Here is a 24,143-nt window from a genome sequence, read left to right as displayed (position 1 = left end):
ATGCTCCGCGTGTCTTCATTGTTATCACTGAGTTGTCTCACAAATGTTTTTGAGCATCTGCCACCTTCCCATTTCCTTTTGGAACATAAGACAAAGATGAAAACTACTCTAACGGTATCCACTATTTTTGAAATGCAGGCATGTGACTTATCTAAATCTCCTGAAATTTTACAATGGGGGTGACTTTAAAGTTACTTCATGGACACATCTGGGGGAAACGGGATGATAGTGCCTTACGTGACTGATTTAGTCTTTGAAAATTGTTTTAAAAGGAGACAGGAACATAAAACAATAGGCATTTTAATGGACTGCATTTGGCTAACTTCGACGTCTGAATAATTGATTTAAGATCGTAATCTTCATACATACTGTTAACTATTAGGCATTTAGAAAAATATTACATAGAACACGAAATCACATATAATTCTCATAGATATCGAATAATCTCTAGCTTTGATTTAAATCTAATGTGCTACAGAAAGACATTTCTATCTGTGAAATTAAATGCACAGTTTAGAGGGGTGCTCGTTTTTGCCTACACCAAAGACTACTCGATGCTTGTGTCAGAGGTGTTTTTTTTTTTTAAGTGAAAACAAGAGAAAGAAATGAAGTTGCATGTTTGCAGTCATTTCTACCTCTTCTTTCCTTTTATTTATCTACTGTTATTTCTTTTGAATTTTGAAGTTTATATTCAAAAGATGCATAAATTATACATGTGCATTTTAAATAACTGGTGCTTTTAAAACACCCTGATACCTACCACCCAAGGCTGAGAAATTATGTTACATCAGGAAATGCCTAGTGCATTAGGGAATCTCTTAACCCCTTTCCACCACAAGCTCATTTCTTAGCCCACTCACTCATCATACCACTATCCTGATTTTGTGTTAATATTTCTATTTTTTTCTTTAAAGTTTTTTTTTTACCTTCACTTGGATCTCTCTCTAATCAGTATGAGATTTAGATCTGCCTTTTTAATTTTTTATGTAAATGGAATCATATGTGTATCTTCCTCTGACTTCCTGCTTTTGCTCAACATTAAGTTTTTGTGATTTACTGGTGATCATACGCAGAGATATTCATTCTTTTTTCCCAGTATATAGTTTCCATTGCACGCATGTGCTACGATTTACTTTTTTATTGTACACTGATGAACATTTAAGTTTTTTCTTTTGTTTATGTGATTTTGGATACTGTTGTCCACATTTATAAGATTTTCTGCAAGTGTACATCTAGAAGCCAAGTCACTGAGGTATACACTTTTCCAAATTAGCTGATAATGTCAACCTGCTGTCCAAGATGGCTGTCTCAATTTATTCTCTATTCAGTGGATGGAAGTCTCATTGTCCTACATCTTCACCAAGCAAAATAATGAGCATTTCATTGAAAAAAAATTGAATCTAGGGACAATAAATCATCATGGTGACTTTTTAATTTTATAGTCAGTTGTCTCAGAGGCTTATAAATATAGTAACAATTGACTAAATTGTTCTTAGCTAATTAACTCAACACTGGTGTTTTCTGTGGAGCATTAAAAGCAGAGTCAAGATGCTCGTCTAGAACTTTCCCCAGAACCACCTGATCAATTAAAATGTCGTACAGACTCTAGAACCTTGAAGTTGGAGGCGAGGAGATAAATTATACCAAGAGACATATGGAGGACTGATAAAGAGCCCACCTTTTCTCCCTGTATGCCTAATTTGGGCGTGGGGGAGAAGGAATGTGACAACTCTTGCCCGGGGGGTATGTCAAGGGAGGGATTGCTGAAATGGTTAAATTTTGACTTGTTCTTGTTTTCATGATTAAGGAAGACCATCCAGGTGGTGCTGAAATTTCCTTTTAGCTCCAGGTATTATAATGGTGGCTTTGAATGTCAATGCAAAGGGTAGAGAAACTACAGAGCCTTTCAGACACATGAATGACTGTCTGTAAATCCTCCATCAACGATTTTGACTAATTACTCTGGTGTTTTACATGTAGAGACTTAATCGGAAGATATTTTCTCAGATAGGAATCAAATGTTGTAAGCTTGGTAAATTCATAGACTTAACACTAATTCTTAATGATTCCTAGCAATAAATGGACTAAATGATTTTATGACCAGACATGTGACCGATAGGAAAAGTCACGTTATCGACAGATACTAAAAACACATTCATGTTAGCTAGGCTGTGTGAACGTTAGTATTTTTACAGGAAAATTTCTCACCACATCAAATTAATGGTTTTCCTTCAGCTGAAGAGGCATAAAATAGTTTTAAAAGGTTAGGCTAGGTCCTCATGTGGTGACCAGACCCACTGAAAAATACACGATTTAGTCATTTCCTCTCTAAGAAAAATCAGCCTTAGTTACTATATAATTAATCCGGCAGCAGCAATTATTGTATTGACTATAAAAATAGACAAAATATGGATTTGACCCTATACCCTGTCTTCTTGTTCAAGTAGGTAGAGAGATGCTCAAAAGTATAAACTGTCTTCTCACTTAAATGAGGCATATGCAATGGGAATATAGAATTTAGGAAAGAATTTCTAAACAAACTGGAATGAAACAAACGGACAAAATTTAACTTGACAGTTCCACTTTGCGAAATATATCTTGGAAAAATTGTACAAACAAGAAACATAAAGACCATATGTGGTAATAGGGATAATGGTTTTACTTCTTCCTGGGTTGCTTATTCTCAAAATAATATTTTTTGAATGGTTAATTAAATATTTCAGTACAGTTAAACAATTTGTTAACAAACAGTTTGGACTGCCTAGTGGTGTCTCCTGGTCAATATACAGTGCTATTGCCTTAAGAGCATCACCTGCATATGATCTTGTAAATGCACAAGCGTTTATGTAAGCTAATGCAAAAAAGCATGGACCGAATTCATGTCACATCGAGATGTCATAGCTCCTGTCGTTTGGTGCCTGTTTGTTTCTAGTGACGGCCATAGGCAGATAGGAATGGGAATCTCAAGGTTAGATGAAGGGATTTATAGATTCATTGACTTACTCTTCTAACCGATATTTATTGATTATCTCTGTGCTAGGCTTTGAGGTAGGTGCAATGATTTTAACAGAGAGGAAGGCATCCTGCAGACCCCTTGAGATTGGGCTGGCAGGGGTTAGGGAATACATCCAGTAACTAGTGAAGTACCTATTTGGGACAGTGTGTAGTAAAGAACATGGCATTGATGCTGACTACATGAGGCTGGTGTCCTGTTCTTCCTGTTCCGAGATCCAGTACAGAACTGAATCGTGTGTTGGATTTTAACCTTTTATATAAGTCACAGACCAATTTGATTGAGATTTTACAGATGATAATAAAGTTCTTTTGAGTGTGTGCATGTGTGCGTGTCTGTCCTTATTTTTGGTATAGATTTCATGCTATTGCTGATAATAATTAAAATTTTATGATTGAGGTTATATATGAGGATATTTACAATGTTAAGAATAAACACAACCCCTATTAAGGTGTGCATCCTGTTTGAACATGAGATCTAAGCCAAGTTTATAATTTTATTACATTCACAAAGCAATACATGTTTATTTTTGAAATTTAAAACATTTACAAAACCCTAACACTGCTGGGTCTCTGGGTTTCCATCAGCGTTGTAGGATGGCATATGTGAGTCATGATGCTCGTCAGCATACGGGGGAAAAAAGCCTTACAGGATTTCTATATTTCCAATTAAATATGGGTGCTTCTGAAAGGCACCATAAAGTACAGAATGTGTTGTAATTCGTGTTCGTTTACACAAAGGGAGGAACGTACGTGCAGAAATTTCAAAGACACGGGATCCAGGTCTCGCGGACCCAGAATGTTCTTCGAGTGTTGGTTCTGGCCCATGTTCCCTTTTCCCGCACGTGGACCCCACAGATCTTTGGGTGAGGAGAGCAGAATGGAAAACCTCTTGGCACATAACATGACCGAAGCTCGTGGCCAGATTACCCCCAGAAAGCCATTCGTTATATGTTTCCAATATCCTCTAAAAGGGTTGCCTACCCCTAACTACATATTTATATATTTTTACTTGATAATCAATAAAGGAAAATGGCTGCATTATTTTGATTAAAATATCAACTCTACGTGTAACTATAAAATCACATTTAAGAAGCCGGAAAAGGGGAGAGAGTAGTTCATGCTACCCTCCAGCCTGTGATATATGATATTTTCAGGCTGTGAGGAGAGCAGACACATTAAGAAAATAGTGCTAATGATATTAAAGTACTTTACAAGGCTTGTTACTAAGAGCTGACAAACCTGTCAAGTTTATAATGTAGGAGGCTATCGTAACGTTCTCAGAAAACCATACCTCTACCCCATTTCACTGCAATGTCCTAATAATGGAGCCGCTATAAATTCTAGCCAGCAATGGGACAGTGCCGTGGCTTCTCACCCCAATGTGAGGACATGATAAATATAAAAGAAAATGGCTGTCAGTTTTGGCGCCCGAACCTTATTACAAAGTCTTAATCTTACTGGCCTCAGCACCTTTTATCACCGCCTTGTTATGAGCTGATGGCTTTTTTATTTGCTGGGAGATGGAGGATGTGTCATTTGATGTCCTTTTATGTAGCCACTGCTCTGTCCTCTCACGGAAAAAAAAAAAAAAAAACATTTTATATGTTTATTACAGTAACCGATTAAATGCAAGACTCATGCTGTTGGCTCAGGTACTGTGCACTTAGGGTTTAACAAAGTCTGGATTAAATACCCCATCATGAGTATTTATGTGAATGGGACGCAAATAGGAAATTAATTTTTCTCAGCACTGGAGGTAGAGCATTTGCAATATTCACGATTGTTTATTCTTGCTATTATTGTTATTGGGATCGGTCATTCTCAGCTCCAAGGTCAGCCGGAAATCGCAGCTCTCACTTCTAAAGGCTAATCACTTGGTTCAGACATTTTTTTTTTTTTTTTTTTTTAACATCTAGCTTGAGGAAGGAGGCCTTATAAACACAGGCGAGCTCCAACTCGGCCCGGGTTCAATCAGCTTGATCCTTAAGATGGGATAAAGTGCAATTATCTAAATATTAGTCTAAAAATCTCACAGCTCACTTCCCATCTTCACTGATGGCACATAGAGTCTCGACTTCACTCGCAACGCTGACCCTGCCGAAACCTTTATCCACTAGAACTGGTGCGAAGTGCCTGACATTGAGGTGCTGGTTTCCAGCTGTGGCCGGAGACGCCATCACCAGATCTTATCTGCGATTTGTGTCCGTAAAACGCGGTGGCCCTGGCTGTCTCGGTGCGGGGAGGGGGAGCTTTGTCCTGCCTGCTGTGACCGCTGGCTGAGAATCGGGCTCCTGAGAGGGGAAACGACCGACTTCATTCGGGGGTGGACATGCGTGGTGTCTGTCTGCGCTGCAGCCGCTGCTTGGCCTACGTTTCCCTGCACCCAAGGCTTTTGCATCCCAAGTCCAAGGCCAAGGGTCCCCTGAGATTTATTTTTCTGTATCCGGTAGGAAATTGCCCAGTCGCCTGCTTCTGTTACTCAGGCCACGGATCTCCCATCCCTGAGGCACCATCTATGTGAAGCTGGAAAGACTGGTTTAAAATAAAAATTCAGTCCTATGACTGAGACTCCCCTCAATTGCATCCTACCAAATAACTGCTGTCGGTATTTGCCGTAATAAACTATTGATTTTACCAAAGGGACAGAATTAGCTAGTAACTTGGGCATGGTAGAGACAACAGTCACATCCTCTTCTTATTTATCATCTCATGAGAAATTGGCTGAGTTATGCAGGAACCCATTGTGTTCTGGGATTGAGTTCTAGGCCACGAGAAGGAGTGGAAAATGTCCTTCTCTTTATGTTGTTTTCTTTGAAAATGAAAGTATTTGAGGGTTTTCGTTTCCTGAATGCGCCTGGCGCGTGAGAGTTAAAATCTCCTCGAGTCCTTTAGCACCTTGACTTTCCACTTGTAATTCTCTGTCGAAGGAGTATTTATGCATGAAATGCAGCTTTGGCCCAAGCAGGCCCTGAAACGGCCCCTCCTTCGGTTGTTCCTGAAATAAGCCTTTTGTGATTTGCCACCATATGAGAAAAATCTGATGAAAAACCTAATACATCGGAAAAGGCAAATTGCATGTCTAGAAATTTAATTAAAAAGGAAATAACCCTCCCTGTATGAAGGTTGGCAGTCCCCTCTGCAAGACTCTTTCAACGCCTCCTCTTCCCTCCTTTCTCCAAGTGCAAAAAGTACTTACCCGTGAAACCCACACATGCATATTAAGGAGACAGGACAGTGTGTTGTGGGTGACTCAATGCTTCTCGGCCTCTCGGAAGAGGGGACTGGTGAACTGGTCTATAGCTCACAGCATCTCCTCTCATTGACTTTCATGCCGCATCCCTCAGCCTGCCTGGGAAGCGGTGATGACTACAATACTCACGGCAATAATGAGAGTGTTCCCTCGTGTCTGAATCGCACATTACAGTTTACAAAACTTTTGCACGATTTTTTTTTTTTCATGCTATCCTCACAAGCGCTCCCTAATGTAAGGTGAACATGAACATACTCAATTGTCAGATGAGGGGATGGATGCTGGGGATGGATGCCAGATAAAACTCGAGATGCCCGGTTAAATTTCAGTTTCAAATAGATGATGAATACTTTGTTAGTAGAAGTTATATCCCTCATATTCCACGGAACGCTTTACCCTAAAAACATAATTTGGTGTTTATCTGAAATTTGAGTTTCACTGGACATCCTGGATTTTTATTTGCTTCATCAGTAAACCGCATTTGAAGGTCAAATTAGAATTTGCCAGTTTATACAAGTAACAAATGACAGAGGTACTATTAGATATCATGAGCACTGCCAATTATAAGATTTATATAAATTATCTCACTTAATCCTGATAGAAAGAAAGAGATTATTCTCCCTATTTTTCAGATGAAGAATCTGAGGCGCCCAGGGAGTCGCTCGCTCAAGGTCACACGGCTGGCAGAGCAAGGGCACAGTCCCAGTTCATGTTTCCGAGCCCTCTGCTGCTTTCACCACTCTGCCACAGTCGAGACCTGGGGTTCTGGCTCCGCCTTGCAGAGTTCTATTAGATTGTATGTTTCAGGCAACTGCTTCGTGGCTTTCAGGCCAGACGCTACAGACTCCATAGAGCAGCAATCCTCATCCTTTTTGTCACCAGGGACCCGTGCTTCTATGAGAATCTCACACGTGAGGATCTGAGGCGGAGCTGAGGTGGTGATGCTGGCGCTGGGGAGCAGCTGCAGATACAGATGAAGCTTTGCTGGCTTGCTGCTCACCTCCTGCTGTGCAGCCTGGATCCTAACAGGCTATGGACTGGTATCGGTCCACGGCTGGGGGTTGGGGATCCCTGCCCTAAAGGCACTGGAAGAAAGTTATCTACGGATGCCCAGTGTGCACTGGACTGCCAGCTCCCCTTAGCAGAACTGTTCATGTGAAATTTTGCCATTAAAGGCATCTTCAGCAAAGTGCCTTTGTCCTTTGCTGAGAAAGTCACCAGCATCGAGTGAAGTCTGACTCGCATCCAATGAGAACTGAGGCACAGAGTTCAAGTGTGCTGTTAGCGCAGACTCCTGAGGGGGTCACATGGGGGAAAGAGCTGTGGCAGCAGGTGGAAGAAGCCCAAAAGGCCTTCAGTAAAATATTTTCATATGTAAAAACCCAAGAAACACTTAAAAACCTCCAAAACCTATAGATGTAATTGTGGTGTCGAGAATCAAATGGCTGTTATTCATATTATCTCCAAGACGGAGAAAAAGGTGAGAAGGAAAACGAACTTTAGAGAGAAGGAAATACGTTGCCATTTTCACATCTGCTCAACATCTGCATCAAAGGTAGATCTCAGAGCTTTTATTTTCCCTTCCGAGCTTTAGAACTTGTCTTCTGTACATGGTCCACAATGCACATGTAAGATCTCTAGATACCCAAACGACACAGACACATGAATCGTACTGTTCCTTAGTTATCCTTGGGCTTGTTTACCTGTCGATATGTCACTGAGTGGCTGAGGCAGTGGTCTTGTAGCCGTGGTGTTGCAGGCTCCAGCGTGGCTCCTCGCCCTCCAACGGTTGGTTCCACCACCAGTACCTTTCCGTTCTCTGCTTCCTATTTAGCCCCCCTTTTGAAAACACCACTGTCTTGATTAATTTTCCGTTCCCTTCCACGTTTGGGTGGCATTGCGGAAACGATGCTCCCAGGAGAACCAACCTCCCTCGTCCCTGACCACTCCACGGGACTATAAGTCAAGATGAAAATTAGCATACCCCTCAGAGTCTTCACACTCGGAAAGAGTAAGGGGCTTTAATTACCCTGTTGTGACCATCTTGCGGTCACGTGACGAGCACTGTGGTCCTGCATTCACGAAGCGAGACAGCCCTGACAACAATGCTAAGTGGTATGTTTGATGGCCATTTACGTGAGGGAGGATCCCAATCGTCTGCCAATCTCGTGTGCACTATCACTGAATGCAGTTTCTTCTGTGCATTTAAAAGCCTGCTGTAAATATGCAGAGCTGGTGAGACGCTTTTTCAAATGTAGTAGTAGGCGCCCTCTAGTCGCACCCTCACTTCCCCCAAGGTCACATTTTAGCCCTGAGGCTGAAACCCGAATGCAGCCGGAAATGTCATGAAAGAAGTTAAAGAAAAGTCTGACCTTTCTAGACAAGGGAGAGAAGGTGGGGAAAGTCAGAGGGAGAGAAGATCAGACATAGATATCTTCATCTTCCTCCTTCGAAGTTTCGGCCGAAGAGGAGCTCTATTTGATGAGTTGAAGGGAATACTGAGGACGGAGGTCCTTTGGTCCAGCTCCGTGTTTGAGACCTGGTAGGGCGTCGCCTCAGAGCCCGCGCATGCCACCGTGGAGGCTGGCATATCACAGTAGCCCAGGGGTGGTGGCAGCGAGAGAGAAGACGTTCCCTATGCGACCTTCGGTTACAAATGGAATGGACCCACTTTAGAGAAGTGCCATGTGCCCCCCAGGAAAGACGCACAGAAGTAACTGAATGAGGGACAGTCCGCCTATCATTGGCGCATGGGGACGGGGAGGCAATGTGACTTCAAAGTAGAGGACACCCAATGGACATCCCAGACCTGGGGCCAGATGACTGGCGTGACGGTGACGCAGAGCTGCCAGTCACACTGTAGGAGACGACATGAGGCTGGCTGCAGAGCAGCAGTGGGCTGAATGCGGCAGACAAAAGTTCGACCACACACGGGCGCGGCTAAGGGATGTGGCCTTCATGCTGAGTGTCACCCTAGGTCTTCTCTGCCGTGTGACGTTAAGTTCCGAGCATCAAGATGTGAATGTCTTTGGGAGGCCACTGTCCTGCCTGCAACGACCCTCTTGAGGCTACTGCTTTGACAAAGGAGCGAGGTGCTCTGAGTGGCCCAGCACAGATCAGAGCTTTACCCCTTCTATGGAGGGAGCGGTTCCCCTGACTGGCAGCATCTTCTGGAACCACATGGGTGGTGGGGTGAGTGGGGGGGAACATTCGTCTCCGCAAAGAAGAAGGTGGTTCCTTTCAAGAAGCGGGGAGGAGAGCGGCTCTGCAGACAACACCTGCCCTGCCCCTCCCGACACCTCAGGCCTAGCACAGGTGCCGGCCACATCAGGGAACCGATGTCTGCAAAAAAGAGTAAATGCACAAAGCATTTGGGGGATATTCCCCCCAAATCGCGGGAAATAAGACGAGATTAAAAGGAAGAATCTGTTTTAACCCCTTGGAGATCCTGACTGGCAAGTTCTCTGAATATATTATCTAATGCCCATACCATATTACCTCTTTGCATCTGTGTCTCCAAAATCGCAGCCACCGAATGATGTCTTAATATTGTGAAGGGAGCAGACAGAAGTGGATGCAGGGGGATAAAAAGGGACCGATCAGGGGCTTGAGCAAACCACACATCCCTGAATTTCTGAAAACGTCCCCCAAGGAGATCCTGTGTCCTCGTGTGGGACTTAGGGCCACGTTGGCCAATGCCATAGATGTGACCATATTCCTTAGTGGTACCATCAAGAAAAGATGACTGAGCACAACCTGGCTGGCTGCTGATTAGGAGAGAATTACACGAGGAAATGGATAATTAAGCAACTGTGCTGCAAATTCAAAGTGTTTAATATTTCGTAGCAGAGAAAACTATTTCAGAGCATGGCATTCAACAGAGGAAGAGCAATATTGATGAGCTGCGAGGTCCAAATTAAGGACGAAGTTCCTGGAGGACATTTTTTAAAGTGTGTTCCATGACTAGGGAAGAAGCTGACACTGTGAATGGCAGCATTCTCGATTGCTTGTGGAAATCGAGGATTTATCCCACCCACCTGACCTTCTGAACTTAATCTTTTACTGCAGGTTTTCCAAATGCCTTCTCATACATTAATTCATTTGTTTCCTATAACAATGCTCTGAGGTAAGCGAAACAATTATCATTGTCCCTCAGTTACAGATTTATCATTTTATTGTACCTTGTGCATATTGTTAACAAGTTTTCTATATTTCACGCTAATTATAATTTTCGCTTCTCCTTTCCTTCCTTCCTTCCTTCCTTCCTTCCTTCCTTCCTTCCTTCCTTCCTTCCTTCCTTCCTTCTCTCCTTCCTGTTAGCTTTCTTGATTGATTTCTTGCATTCTTCCTTTCTAAACTATTTCTTACCAAACTGCGAGTAACTAGGAGGTATCAGCAGTGCCTCCCATATTTCTTAGGAAACAATCTTAATTCACCTTTAGTGGGAACTGAATTTATTCTCATCACATGAATGTTTAGCAATCACTCGAGTGATTGCAGAGATGATGAAACGTGGGACAACAGAAGTTTAAACATATGATCTAAGCATGCTATGCAATAACCACAAACAACAGCTTTAAACTAAATCCAAAGAAAATAGAAAAAAAATGAATTAATAATGATAAAAGCATAAATTAGATTAAATTAAGAAATAAAATAGATACATCCGAACATTAGCCTCAGCAAACACCAAGAAAACAGACAAATATCTCGCAGCTCCAACCAAAAATAAAAATAAATAAAACAGCAAACCAGTATTAAAAATAAAAAATAAAAGATTTTATAGCTTTAAAGATGGAGGAAATTTTTAAATAGTTATATGAGAATACAGTTCACTCCTTCATGCCAAAAATAGAAATCAGAAAAAATAGTTTTCTAGAAAAGTATAGAGTATCAAGATTCTAGCGAGATAAGAAAGACCAATCATCTTTGAAAAAACTGAAACTTTTATCAGAGCTCTGTCTCTAAAAGTGACTCCAGGCTTTTAATGATTAATTTTATAGAAACTTTATATAAGGGTCTATTTTATAGAAAGTGTCGTACTGTACAAAAAGACATGGCTGTATTTCTAGCTCATTTAATGATGCTAGTATAATCTTGACAACAAAATTGGATAAAGATCTCACACATATACACCCTCAGAAAGAAAGAAAACTGTAGACCAAAATATCTGTCATAAACTGGTGCAAATATTAGCGAATACAATACAGCAATGGGTTAAATGAATCATGAGCAAACAGGGTATATTTCAGAAATGCAAAGATGATGCACTATCGACAAATGTATTCACGGAAGTTACGATATCAAACGAGCATCTCTATCACAGTAATAATTCATAATAATAGTTATTATTATTAACAACGACTCATTGTGTGCTGTGAGCCAAGTACAATGTTAAGCTCTGTAACATTTGTGAGCTCACTTAGCCTTTAAAATGACCTAGTGCAGGAGATCCTATTATGTCTCCCTCTTTCCAGTTGAAAAAGTGAAGCACAGGAAAGATGAGCGGTAGTGACGCAGGGTAGACAGAATTCTGACTCCGCAACTTGCTCTCCGAACCAATGCGTTATGATGCTTCTGTTCGAAGGACATTCATGATTTAAATGAAAAAAGGAAATGACAGCAACAATAACATTACATAAACTAAAATTAAAAAAAAAAATGCGTCAAATGAAATAATGGCATCCACCAGAAATGGATAGTCTATGTTATCTTAAATGAAAAAAGGAAATGACAGCAACAATAACACTACATAAACTAAAATTAAAAAAAAAAAATGCGTCAAATGAAATAATGGCATCTACCAGAAATGGATAGTCTATGTTATACTTAATGCTAGAATATGAGAATCATTCCCACCAAAACTCGCAAAAAGTGACTATTATTGCTGCTATTTAGCCCGGCAGTAGAAATTCTGGTTAATGTAATAGAATGAAAAGAAAAAAGAAATAAATATTAAAATGGAGAAGACAGGAATGTCATAATTTAGAGACACGATAATTATTTATATATAAGTTTTAAGAAAATAATAGAAAAAACTAGTAGTGGGAATAAGACAATTTATAAGATAATGATCAGACATAAGATCAATACTGTAAAAGCAACATGCTTTCTTAAGGCAAGAATAATCAATTAGAAAATATAATAAAATAAAACATGTCAGTTGTGATAGTAATACAAAATATAAAATACCTACAATAACATTAATTAGAAATAAGACATCCCTTTGTGAACAAAACAAGATGAAACTTTCCCAGATGACATCAAAGAATAGCTAATTAAATGGAGAGTGGAAATGTATGTCAGATAGAAAAATTTGATATTATAAAGGCATATAATTTCCTATTCCTAAATACCCCTATGAGTTAAATATAATTCAAATCAAAATTGCAGGAAAATACTTAGTAGCACTTGACAAGTCGACTCTAAGAAAACATATACACAGTCAAGAAAGTTTAGAAAACAAGAACATTACTGGGACCTTCATCAATCAGGTGTAAGAAATACTGCAAACTTATAATAATTGAAACTCCTCGATCCAATGTATGTCATTTCAGGATCTTCATCTCTAATATTACTAGTATCCAGAACCAAGAGCACTAAAATTATAATGTCAGTTGGAAGAAAAGTTAATAATTAAAAATATGATAAAAAATAATAATACCAGCAGTAACAATGACTCCTGGATTAAATATGTCCTCCCTCTGGGACAGGCCCTGTGCTCCATGCATTGTTGATTTCTGACAAATACTCATTATTATCCCTACTACTTCACACGTGAGGTACCGGGTTACCCCAGGTAGATTAAGTAGCTTACTAAAAAGTGGCAGACATGAGATTTGAACCCTACTGTGTCTGGCTCAAATCTTGTGTCCATAAACACTAGGACATGCTCCCTCTATCAATTACAACCTCAGGAAGAAGTTGCAAATTATGAGAAAAACCCTTGGCATTTTGTTTCCTATGATAAAAAAAAATCATTTCTTCAAGGAACGGGGCCAGCACTTAATCAGTGTTTGCCACATGCTATCAAGCTCATTTTCACAGGGGTTATATCTATTTGACAACCAGGGATAAAAGTTATAATCTTTGAAAACGAGGCCACAATCCAGTTAAAATAAAAATGTCTGATGCAAGGTATACTTTAATTTAGGTCTTGGAAAACAGCTTGCCCAAGAATGACTTTTGCAAGTCACGTACAGTGTTTCAATCTGTCATTTTGTATTGACCTTCACAGGCCTGAAATATATTGTGTTGGACTTGTGAAGCTTATGAGAATATTAAAGTTGGTCATATTTTTAAAATCTTATTTTATATCCACTCTGATTTTTACTTTACTGTGTACAATTCTTGGAAGCGATGATATTATGGAGCCTTCTTAGATATCTACCAGTTTTCTTGTTAATTAGAATGTGTCGAGGTTAATTCAATAAATCACTGGAAAGGTAGAATGTTTATTCAAATACATTGCAGACAATAACATATTTAGAAGAAGAATTCCCTCGATATTTTGATACTGAGTAGTAGATTTTATTTTAAGGTTTTTGAAAGTGTGTTTAAGGCTTAGCACTCAGTTTATTAGAATTTGCATATGCAAGTAGAATTTGGAATAATTTACTTTAATTAAATCTGACATCGTTGAATGTGACTTCTATAATCTATTTCTCCTATTTTAATTTTCATCCTTCAATAATCTCATAATAGAAATTAATCTCCTTTAACGAGTGGTGCTGTTTGCTTTGTTGGCCAATGCAGAACTCACTGCACCCTACACCCTGCCCATCTCCCTCTATAGTCAGCCATTCCCCACTAATTTTGGAAATAATCAATTGCGAAAACACTTTATAATATATTACTTTAAAAACAGCATTTAAACAATATAAATATTAAAGTAATCTTAAGAAAACACGAGGACAAGTGGTGTGCATACTTAGCTTCTTCTAGAAAGATGGAAAATCGTAAATTATAGTACTTTGGTATTTCTAACCAAGAATTTCTTAAAACTGCGAAGTGCTCTATAATCACAAATAATCAACCTCTTCTTTTGAAAGATATGTCTTTCCATGTTAATAAATTATCCTAATGACATTATCATCTATTTTTATTAGAAAACAAAACAAAACGAAAAACTAGCTTCTGGATAAAGATAACTATAAAACTCAAAAAAAAAAAAAAGGTTTTCTACCCTAGTGTTCTAGTCCAAGCCAACTACCAGTAAACTATGTTTATAAAACAAGAAACTTTGTAGACAGTGAGGTCTCCCTCATCTTTTTATAGCCAGCCATGAGAGGATGAACTTCACATTTCTGCAAGACGAAACCAAAAAAGAGAAAGAAGAGATACGGACAATAGGAGAACCAACTCAGGAGGCAGCCGAAGTGTCTCACAATGGGACAGTAGTGGAAAGAGAACCCAGAATGACAGCTGTGCCCAGATAACCAGGGCAGCTGAGCTAGAGGGAGGTAGACCAGAAGGTCCTGGAAAGATTTCTCAAAGAAAGCCTTGATAGAATAATTGAAGATATCTCAATGTCTTGAGAGGAGATTCAGAGATCGGCAGAGAGTTTAACGATGACTTAGTGGCAACTACTTAAAAAGCTAAGAAAAACGGGGAAAGAAGCAATGGTTAAAACCAGGAGAAATAGAAATTGTGAAAAAAAAAAATGTTTGCTCCCTAGAACAGCCCTCAGTAGAATTTATTAGTAATAATACACACTGAATATTAACTTTTTAAAATTTATAATATAACTGTATTAAGAAAATAAGGACATGGATATAGTTGGGTACGGGGATAGTAAAGAGAGACAAATATTCATTCTCTTTAGTGGAAAAGTCAATAGATAATTTCCCAAACTAAGATAATACCGACCCTAAGAGGAAGAGGGGGGAGAAGCTGTTTAGAAGCAACGATACTTACAGATAGTAAAATGAATTCTGAAGGGACACAGTAGGAGTGTTAGAAGTCACGGTTGTCTTTTGGGAAAGGGGGCTGTGAGGAAAGGCAGAATCAGGGATGGATATTCTTAGCATTTTGGAATTCAATGTTTAAAACTATGATTGTTAGAACTATACTGCCTATGTTCTGCCTTGTGTATAAACCTATTTTATTTAGGAGAGCAAGTGGAAAATCCAAAGTTTAGTCTGTGGAGAAACATCAAAGTGCAAGCTATTCAGAATTTTTAGTAAGCGACGCTCTCATTCTATCAAGAACAAAACACATGCTTGCCTCTAAATAATATAATTTCTCTTAGCAATTGTATAAAATATGCGTTTAACACTGTACACGGTCTTGTCTCCTGCATTTCAGCAGCAGAGAGCCATGACAAAGGAACAGAGCAAATGAGCCAAATTCTTCAAACCTAGTTTTCCTAACACAGTGGAATTATAATCTTCTGAATAAAATATAGATATTTAAAAAAAAAAACATTTTGAGGTTTAGGAGTAGGAAATCATAACACAAGATGTATTATGATTAAAATCAATATTATAAAGCCCATTACATTTTAACCAAATGATATGCAATAATAAACATACAATACAATATACAATAATATACATTCGGCTGCACTTATTCGATTCAATAACTAGATTGGGATGCTCATCCAGGTGCTCACCATGTGGGGATTCAGAGATGGAGGATGCGGCCAAGGTGTCTGCCTCATGAGTCTGTTTATCCAGTAAATATGAGATTCTAAATTCTCAGAAAATTTAAAAAAATTCATTTATCTTTATTTTATTCTTCCTAAGACAAACCATGTCCTCGAATTAAGATCACTGGATCGCTCTCTTTAATTAAAGTTGAAAAACCTCCTTTAATTTAGGTCCAGTTGATTAGAGAAAAAATAGAAAGAAAATGGACAGCTCTGTACTTTGTTTACCAAAGTATTATTAACACATCTTAATCGGAAGCTAGAATTCATTTTCCCATGAAATAATAACAAAACGAGGACAGCTAACATTTTAAGAGCGTGTTTGGTGTTCTTAGGGACCTACGACTTATTCATTTTCTATTGACAATATTCACATGTGTGTGTTTGCACATGCAAATGTACTCAAATCATGTTTTGTGTATTACAAAAAAAAAAATAAGAGTGTAGTCAATTGGAGTAGTTAGAAGTGTTTTTTCCCCTCTACCTCTTTCTAAAGGCACACAGTGAGTGCCAAGAATATAGACGTGCGCCCAGAGGTTTCACAGCAGCTTATATTTCAGCATGAAATTCGATATTTGATGGCATATTATTTCCTTATTCCCGTCGACAATTTTTTTGCATGAACTGCATTATGCATAGCCTAGGATTCGGGGGAGGTGGTGTACAAATTAAATCTCATTGCTGTGAACAATTTGCTTCAAGGTAAAATGCCAAAAAAAAAAAAAAAGGACTTTTGCAGTAAAGTCATTTTAATGGGAATCTATGAATATCTATTCAAATAAAGAGCTTTGAGAAAATAAACTTTTTAAAAACATTATTTTGAAACAAAGACAACCTTTTGAAGTAGGCTAAATGGACAAAGCTCCTTCGTGGGCATATTAGCCCATATGTATGACTGTCTCATTTCAAAAGGAAAGAACAATTTTCCTTCTGAAATAGGTTTCGCACAGACTCCGAGACCACACCTCAATTATAAATTTGGTTCATCAGCACATTCCCTTCAATGATATTGTAGAGGGTGACTGGCCCCGAATCTCGCAAAATACTAATTAGTAAATTTTTATTTTTTTAAATAAAAATAATATTAAGCACAGTCAATGCTCAATCGTCTTATATAAGGTAAATGATGTAAACTACTTATACCCCCAAATTGGTATATTTCATGATTCGGTCTATGGTTCCACTACATATAATCTATGTTTCATAACTAAACAAAAATCTGCCCCCCCTCAAAAAAAAAAACCCACTAAAAATAATTGTTTAAAATGTATAATCAGGATACCTGTGCCTCAAATCTTTTGATGGGTTTTAGTTCATTTCTTGGGAGAGGTGTTCTGACCATTTCTTTTTTAATCAAAGCTACTCTGCTAAATTGCCTTCCAACCAGACCTCGGAATATTAGCAAAGTCTGGCTCTGGTCTTATCGCAGTTTGAATATTAACAGTCATAGTTACACAGCCCTTCCATTTTGAGTAATGCATTGCAACTCCCCCCATTCAGCCGTCATTTCTCCCCTTCCTCAGCTGGTCCTGGCCCTTGGAATGTTTTCGTGGTGTCACCGTGAATGTGCTCGAAGCAGAGTTATATGGCATCATTTGGAGAAACATTGCGTTAATAACCAGAGTTCAAGGGCAAAGGATATAAACGGAGCAAATTACAAGTCTGAACAGATATATAGCTTTTGCTAAAAGGGACACAGGCTGCTACTTTATGTACTGGGCACTGGAGCCCTTGCAGGAGGTGTTGAAATGCACCAATGCATTTTTAAACGACCACATCACAGCTTAGGCAAACAACACAAATTTTCACACTAGAGAAAGCTAGCACAAGAACCAACGATTCTGAGTTTCCTGACGAGAGGTATGATTTGCTAGAAAGTATCTTAAGCTTCTGGGATAATTTAACAGATGACAATGTCATTTTCTGGGCCACAGTGGAGGGAAAGCAGAAGCTTGCTAGACACCTAGTCAACAGATCATTTCAAACTGCAACTTAGCCCAATTTTGTCAGAAATTTCTTGCTATGGTTATCGCTCTAGTGCAAAATTAACACCATGTAGGAATGACTTGTAAAAAAGCCATGTTCTATTTTTATATGTTGACTTCAGAGCTACCTCAATAACGAGTAAAAAGAGAACAAAAATTCAATAGAGAAAGAAAACTAATTTTTCAAAAAAGAACAAAAAGGCATCTTCCTTAATAACCAAAAGAAATGAAAATCAAAGAAATAATTTCCACCTGCTATATTACTAAGTAGTTTTTGGTTAATATTCCCCAAAACCCTGAGTGTATTGTAAAATATGAGATCCAATATTTCCTATTGGTAGGATGGAATGTTACCAACTATTTTTTTTTTTTTTTTTGTAAAGCAGCTTGGAAACTATTTTAAAAACTATCAAATGTTCATGAAGTGTGGCTATTTATTCCATTAAAAATTCATTTGCAATCAATAATTTAAAACATGGAAATTTTGCCTTAAGATGTTCCTTACTGTATTATTTACTTCACTAAAATCTAAATATCCAATGATGAGAAAATGGTTAAGCAAATTATATATACACTCAATGAAATATTATAGTTATTAAACATGATTAATATGGCTATTATCCACTGATATTGAAAAAGTTCTTTTGATATATTATGTGCAAAACCCGTAAGATTCGAATGTACTCTTTTATAAGTAGTTAAGCATACATAAAAACAATCCTAGAAAGAAACATGCATGAGTTTAATTTGTGCATGTGTGTGTTTATATGGTATCAGTGTTAGCCTGATGGAATTATTTAGTTTCTTTTAAGAATTTCTTTTTTCTAAACTTACTGTTACCTTATCACACTATAGTGTAGAAAAGAGACATACATGCAGCTGAGTTCTTTCTCCTCCCACTCACTCACTTTTCAACCACGATATAGTAAAACACACTTTGGTGACTGATTCGGTCTCACCTATTGCTATTGTAAACGTGGCTTTCATTTTCTTAGTGACGGTGTTGCGGCCAGGAAGGAAAGGGGTAGTGAGTATTCTGAAGCACGATTAGTCAGAATAACGTTTTTCTTATACGAACAGAAAGTCCCACTATTTTCTCCAAACTATTTCACTCTCAGAGACAAACGAATCGGCATCCAGGCAGGGCTGACTTACGCCTTGATGGGACATGTGTTACCTTCAGCGCTGGGGCTGGTGCAGGAGGGGAGGCTCGCAGGGGCTGGACCTGTCCTTCAGTGGGCAGAGAAGAGCTGGGGTGGCACGCTAGGTCCCCCCCAGCCCCATCCCACCGTGTACGACATCATTTTTCCCATTATCTATCCGGCTGCTTCAATCCCTACTCCCGACCGAATGAGTTTGAAAAAGGACGCTTCTGAAATCGACTTGCCTAAAACCACGCGCTGTCATCTTTTTGCAAGGATAAACAAAACATATTCAAATTGCTCATGACTTCGAAACACATAAAAGCTAGATTATGAAAATTTTACACAGTCACATGTGGAAAATATATGTCTAGAACATAGCTTTCTATTTCATTCTTTTTAAAAAGTTTTTTTTTCTTTTTTAGCATTGAACATCGATTGTCTTATACTTTTACTCTGCATAGACCTTCTCAAGTGTATTGTGTCCCTGCCTCCTGCCCTCATTTTTAAAAACCTATTTTTGATGATTTTACTATTGCCTGAGATAAGAATGCAACTGTTCAGGTCTGATTTCATATTGTTTCTCAGATGTTATGAGAAGGCATCCTCACCTAAATAACGAATAGGAGTTATAAACTGTTTGCAATTTGGGAGGGGGGTCGGAGATGCTCCTGGTGGTGAAAGGATTAGTCAGACATCAGCCCTAAATTACGCGGGTTCTTCCCATAGTGCGTTTTCCTTTCTCCCACAGAGATAGAATAGAAGGGAATCTTCAGAATCTAAGCATCCCAAGCCGGTCCTTTTGTGCAGGCATCTCGCTCTGCGCTCGGTGCAGGGTGCTGCGGGGCGCGCTCGTGTTTACATTCGCGGGTGCCCCGCTGCTCGGACCCGGGGCGGCAGACAAGCCATCCATCATCCACCCTCCTCCCGCCGTGCGCCCCGCGCCTCCGCCAATCCGGGCGGCAGGTGGGGCCGCACCTGCGGGACAGCCCGCCGCGTCCCTCCGCTCTCCGCGCGGCGTCTCCCGGGCTGGCGGTGCCCTTGCCGGCCCCTGCGTTTTCCAAGGCCAGCACCGGACAGGTACGCTGGGGTGACAGGGACAGTGCATGCGCTGAGCCCGCCGCTGGCGGCCGGGGGGGTGCGGGGGGCGGGCAGGAACGTGAGAAGGGAGGGCGCGGTCTCCCTTATTGCACACGACACGCCTGCCTTGGATTGGTCTGCCGCCCTCGTGCGCGCGCGCGTGTGCACGAGTGTGTGAGTGTGTGTGTGTGTGTGTGTGTGTGTGTGTGTGTGCGCGCGGACACACGGGCCCTCACCGGGTCTAGTCTCTAAAAAGTGGGAGCATTATGATGCTTACCTTGGAAGGGAGGAGGGCGTGAGCACACAGTGCAGTGATGCGGCGCGTGGCCTCTGGTCGGTTCCCGTGATGGAGTTTGCGAGCCAAGTCCGAACTGCGCCCGGCCCACGCACAGGCTTTAGGCCGTCGCCCTTCCACACCTAAGGGAACAATGTTATGGCAATGCTAATAAGTAGTCTCCATAGGATGCAAAAACTACCCCAAACAGAAACCTCACCTACATCTCAAGGGCCATAAAAACACATGGTAGCGATTCAAAAAAGAGTGAAACTCAAACCACCAGGAAGCTTTCAGCCTCCGAACAGGCCAACGACCTGCAAGGCATCCACCTTGCATTTGAGGGTGGAGCTGAGCTCCCTGGCTGCTCTGTGCAGACAGCTATGATTAGTCCTGCTAGCGCTATGGATGTTATCACTGGACTCCATAACTCCCTCTGGTTTAAAGGATCCAAAACATCAACTTTATCGTGTAATTTGAGAACAGCCGAGGACACAGCCGGAGCCCCCATTCCTCCCGCGTATGTGTTCTGGGAGTGTGTCTGTGCAGATGTGGGTTCTGTCCAGGCAAGCCTTGGAATCACACAGCCTTGCTCATGGCATCAAACCTTCAAGGCTTCTCAGAAAAGCATATTCCTCGAAAATGAATAGATAGATAGATAGATAGATAGATAGACAGATAGACAGACAGACAGACAGACAGACAGATAGACAGATAGACAGATAGACAGATAGATAGATAGATCGATCGATCGATAGATAGATAGAAAGAAACAGCAGAAGCCACAGCAGTCAGCATCACGCCCCAACCCTCTGCCTCTGTCTTACTTCTGAATCATAAATCATGAAAAAGACAGAAAGCAGTGGCTCCAGTTTTCCTGCCTTGAACAACTGAGACTGATCAGGCCAACCAGGAAGGGGACAAAGACGTGAGCCGTGTGGCTGCAGGAGGAGGGTGGCCCTGGGGACGCTCCAGGCTCCTTGTTCAGGGCCTCCCATGGCTAAGGCGCTCTCCTCCAAGTTCATGGTTCTCAAGCCCAGTTTCACAGGAGCTTCACCTGGTTTTGTTTTTACAAAGCACCAATACCAAGGTTTGGATTCTATTGGTCTGGGGTGCGGTCTGGATTCAGTGCTTTTTCCAGGCACCGGCATGGGTGCTCCTCCAGATGTACTTTCCAATTCTGTTGTTTCGTGGGATACAATTGTCCCCCCTCCCTCACTCTTTACCAGCCCCCCTGCCCCCCAACACACATGCAGACAGATTGTTGGGTAGACAGAATCTGTCTGTCTGTCTGTCTCTCTTTTTCCATATTCATCACTTGCTCCCATTAGCATTCTGGCCTGTTTATTCTAGATGCTATAAATGTATCACTCCTCATTCTAATACCTTGAGAGCAGTTTTTGTTGTTTGCTGTTGTTGCCTTTGTGTTTAAAGTACTCACTTTGGGAGGGATGGGATGGAGGGCCAGGGGTAGACTTGCTGAGGGGTTCTGAAGTCTAAGACATTGTGTCAGCACTTGGAGAAGTCCCTCCTTCAGCTGTGACTTCGGCCTGCCTGAGCCCGACCCCCAACCCCAAAGTCCAGCGGCACGCTTCATATGAGGGGATCATCCTTCCTGTTCCCCAAAGTGGAATTGGACCTTCTCTTCCCCTGGGTTTCTCTTTGCTGCCTTTCTGGATTATGTCGCACGCTTTTCCTTGCGAGATAGATGATCTGTTCTTTGATTAGACACCCTGACCTTTCATGGGTGTTGATCATTGATCTCGAGCTGGGCTGGATAGAAAGCTCTTGACTCTGAAAAGTTACTCTGCTGCCAACACCACGGGGAAATTCAATTTCGGTGGCCACGCAGCCAAGGCCACAGGACTCCTCCTCAATTAGGCTTCCTCTCGTTATTATTTTACCTTTATTAAGCAAGCGGCAGCCTCTGCTTTCCAGCTCTAGCTTTTAGTTACAGTAATCAATTTCTCAGTGTAACTGGCTGTAATTGTTGGCTTGGATATTGAGCTTTCATGGTCTCAGACATAGTGTGTTCCGTGAAGGGTCCTCTCCATACCTCGCAGACGGATGGGTAATAATACTGTACATTAATACCTCCACATTGGTTTATGTGTGTTTGACCACAGTGCAAGCATAATTATTTTTGCCCAGTAAAAGCTATTAGAGATCTATTTGGTAGGTTTTACGATCAATAGCTCCTGTGATATTTGTGTAGCAGCCACAGAATAATCAATTGAAGGTCATATAAAGTAAATTACCATCCTCCTGTAATGATTCTTTTTTCTAGATGAGAATTGGGTTTTATTATTTCATCAGGAGCCTCTCACGACGCATGCTCTGTCTGTTTGAGAAAGAGAGAGAGAAAAGTTGTGAGTGTGTTTTGAACGTAGTATTAATATCCATTACGTGAATTTATGTTATTGGGTTATTGAATTAGTGGATTCACACTGGAATTCCTTCAAAACCTTCTCTTATGGACTCAGTGACACAGTTAATAACGGTCGAGAGCAAATGGATGTCTTTTGCTGCATGGTGGAGTGAGTCACTTTGCAAAAGTCAATCTTTGTAGCTGTCTCTTGAAAGCAAATTTAGAGTTGGTTAAATGTGTTATATTGACAGTGTGACTGAGCTTCTCTCTTGAAACCCTCTTGGAGAGCGACTGGTGAACTAAGCAGGAGATGGAGTCGGGGATGCTGAACACTAACGCGCTGTCCACTGGGAGCTCAAGGTGAACGTAGCGGGCGGGGTTCTGCACCTGCTTTCCAAGGGGGGCCTCTCTGTCACCCGAGATGCCTAACCTGGATTTCAGACTAGCATTGTAAGCCCCAGCGACGGTTGTGCCTCTGTAAAAGATTGCAATTTGCCGACTGGAGGCATGCAATCCCCCAACTGTCTTAAAGGGACCCATTTTCAGAGTTTAGCCTTTCTTTTTGTGGGTGCAATCAGTTGTGCACTGAAAAACTGTACCACACTTGGATAACTGCAGGCACAACAGGCCACGAGAGGCCTCTTTGCTCCAAATTTTGCACCTGTGACGAAAGGCACTTACAGCAAATGGGAGCGTGGTAGGAGCTTTTTTAAAAATTTGGGCCAGGATATTCTCCATGGAGGGAAGAGGCCAGGAGAGAGACAATCACTCACTTTCTTAAAGACAAAGGCAAATAAAGACATCCTTTTCTTCACACTCTCCATCCAGTCTGCAGAGCACGGTTTGGGAGCCAAATACCAGGTGCCACAAGCGCCCTGGATCGTTTGGGACACTGCTAGGGAACCTGTGACATTTTGCGAAATAATCTGTTGGAAAGACAGTAGAAAAAATATTGGTGAGTTTGTGACTACAACTCTCGTGCTAAATTAATGAAGTGTTTTAGGATAAATGGCAAAAGGCATTTTATTTTCTGCAAAGAAATGGTTATTATGCTGCTCCTTCTCATTTGCTTTGGGGACAATAAATGTAGAAGTTAAGAGAGTAGTGTCTTAAGATTTTAATCAAATGGTAAATTGGGAGCATTATAGATTTCTATATAAGATAAATCTATGTATTTAACATGTGAAAATATATTTATACAAATTATGTCTTTGTACATACACATAGATACATGTACATGCACACACACACACATACACACACACACACATACATATTTTACTTATTTTATGAGCCCAAGGAAAGGACAGTTTGTGGCCCGGGTTACTCTCAAGTTCCGGTGACCTAACCTGTGTCTGGAGGGGCTAGTGGCGCATTGTC

Source organism: Pteropus alecto, unplaced genomic scaffold (assembly GCF_000325575.1).
Source record: "Pteropus alecto unplaced genomic scaffold, ASM32557v1 scaffold59, whole genome shotgun sequence".
NCBI classification, from domain to species: Eukaryota; Metazoa; Chordata; class Mammalia; order Chiroptera; family Pteropodidae; genus Pteropus; species Pteropus alecto.
Note: the sequence above shows the minus strand (reverse complement) of the source record.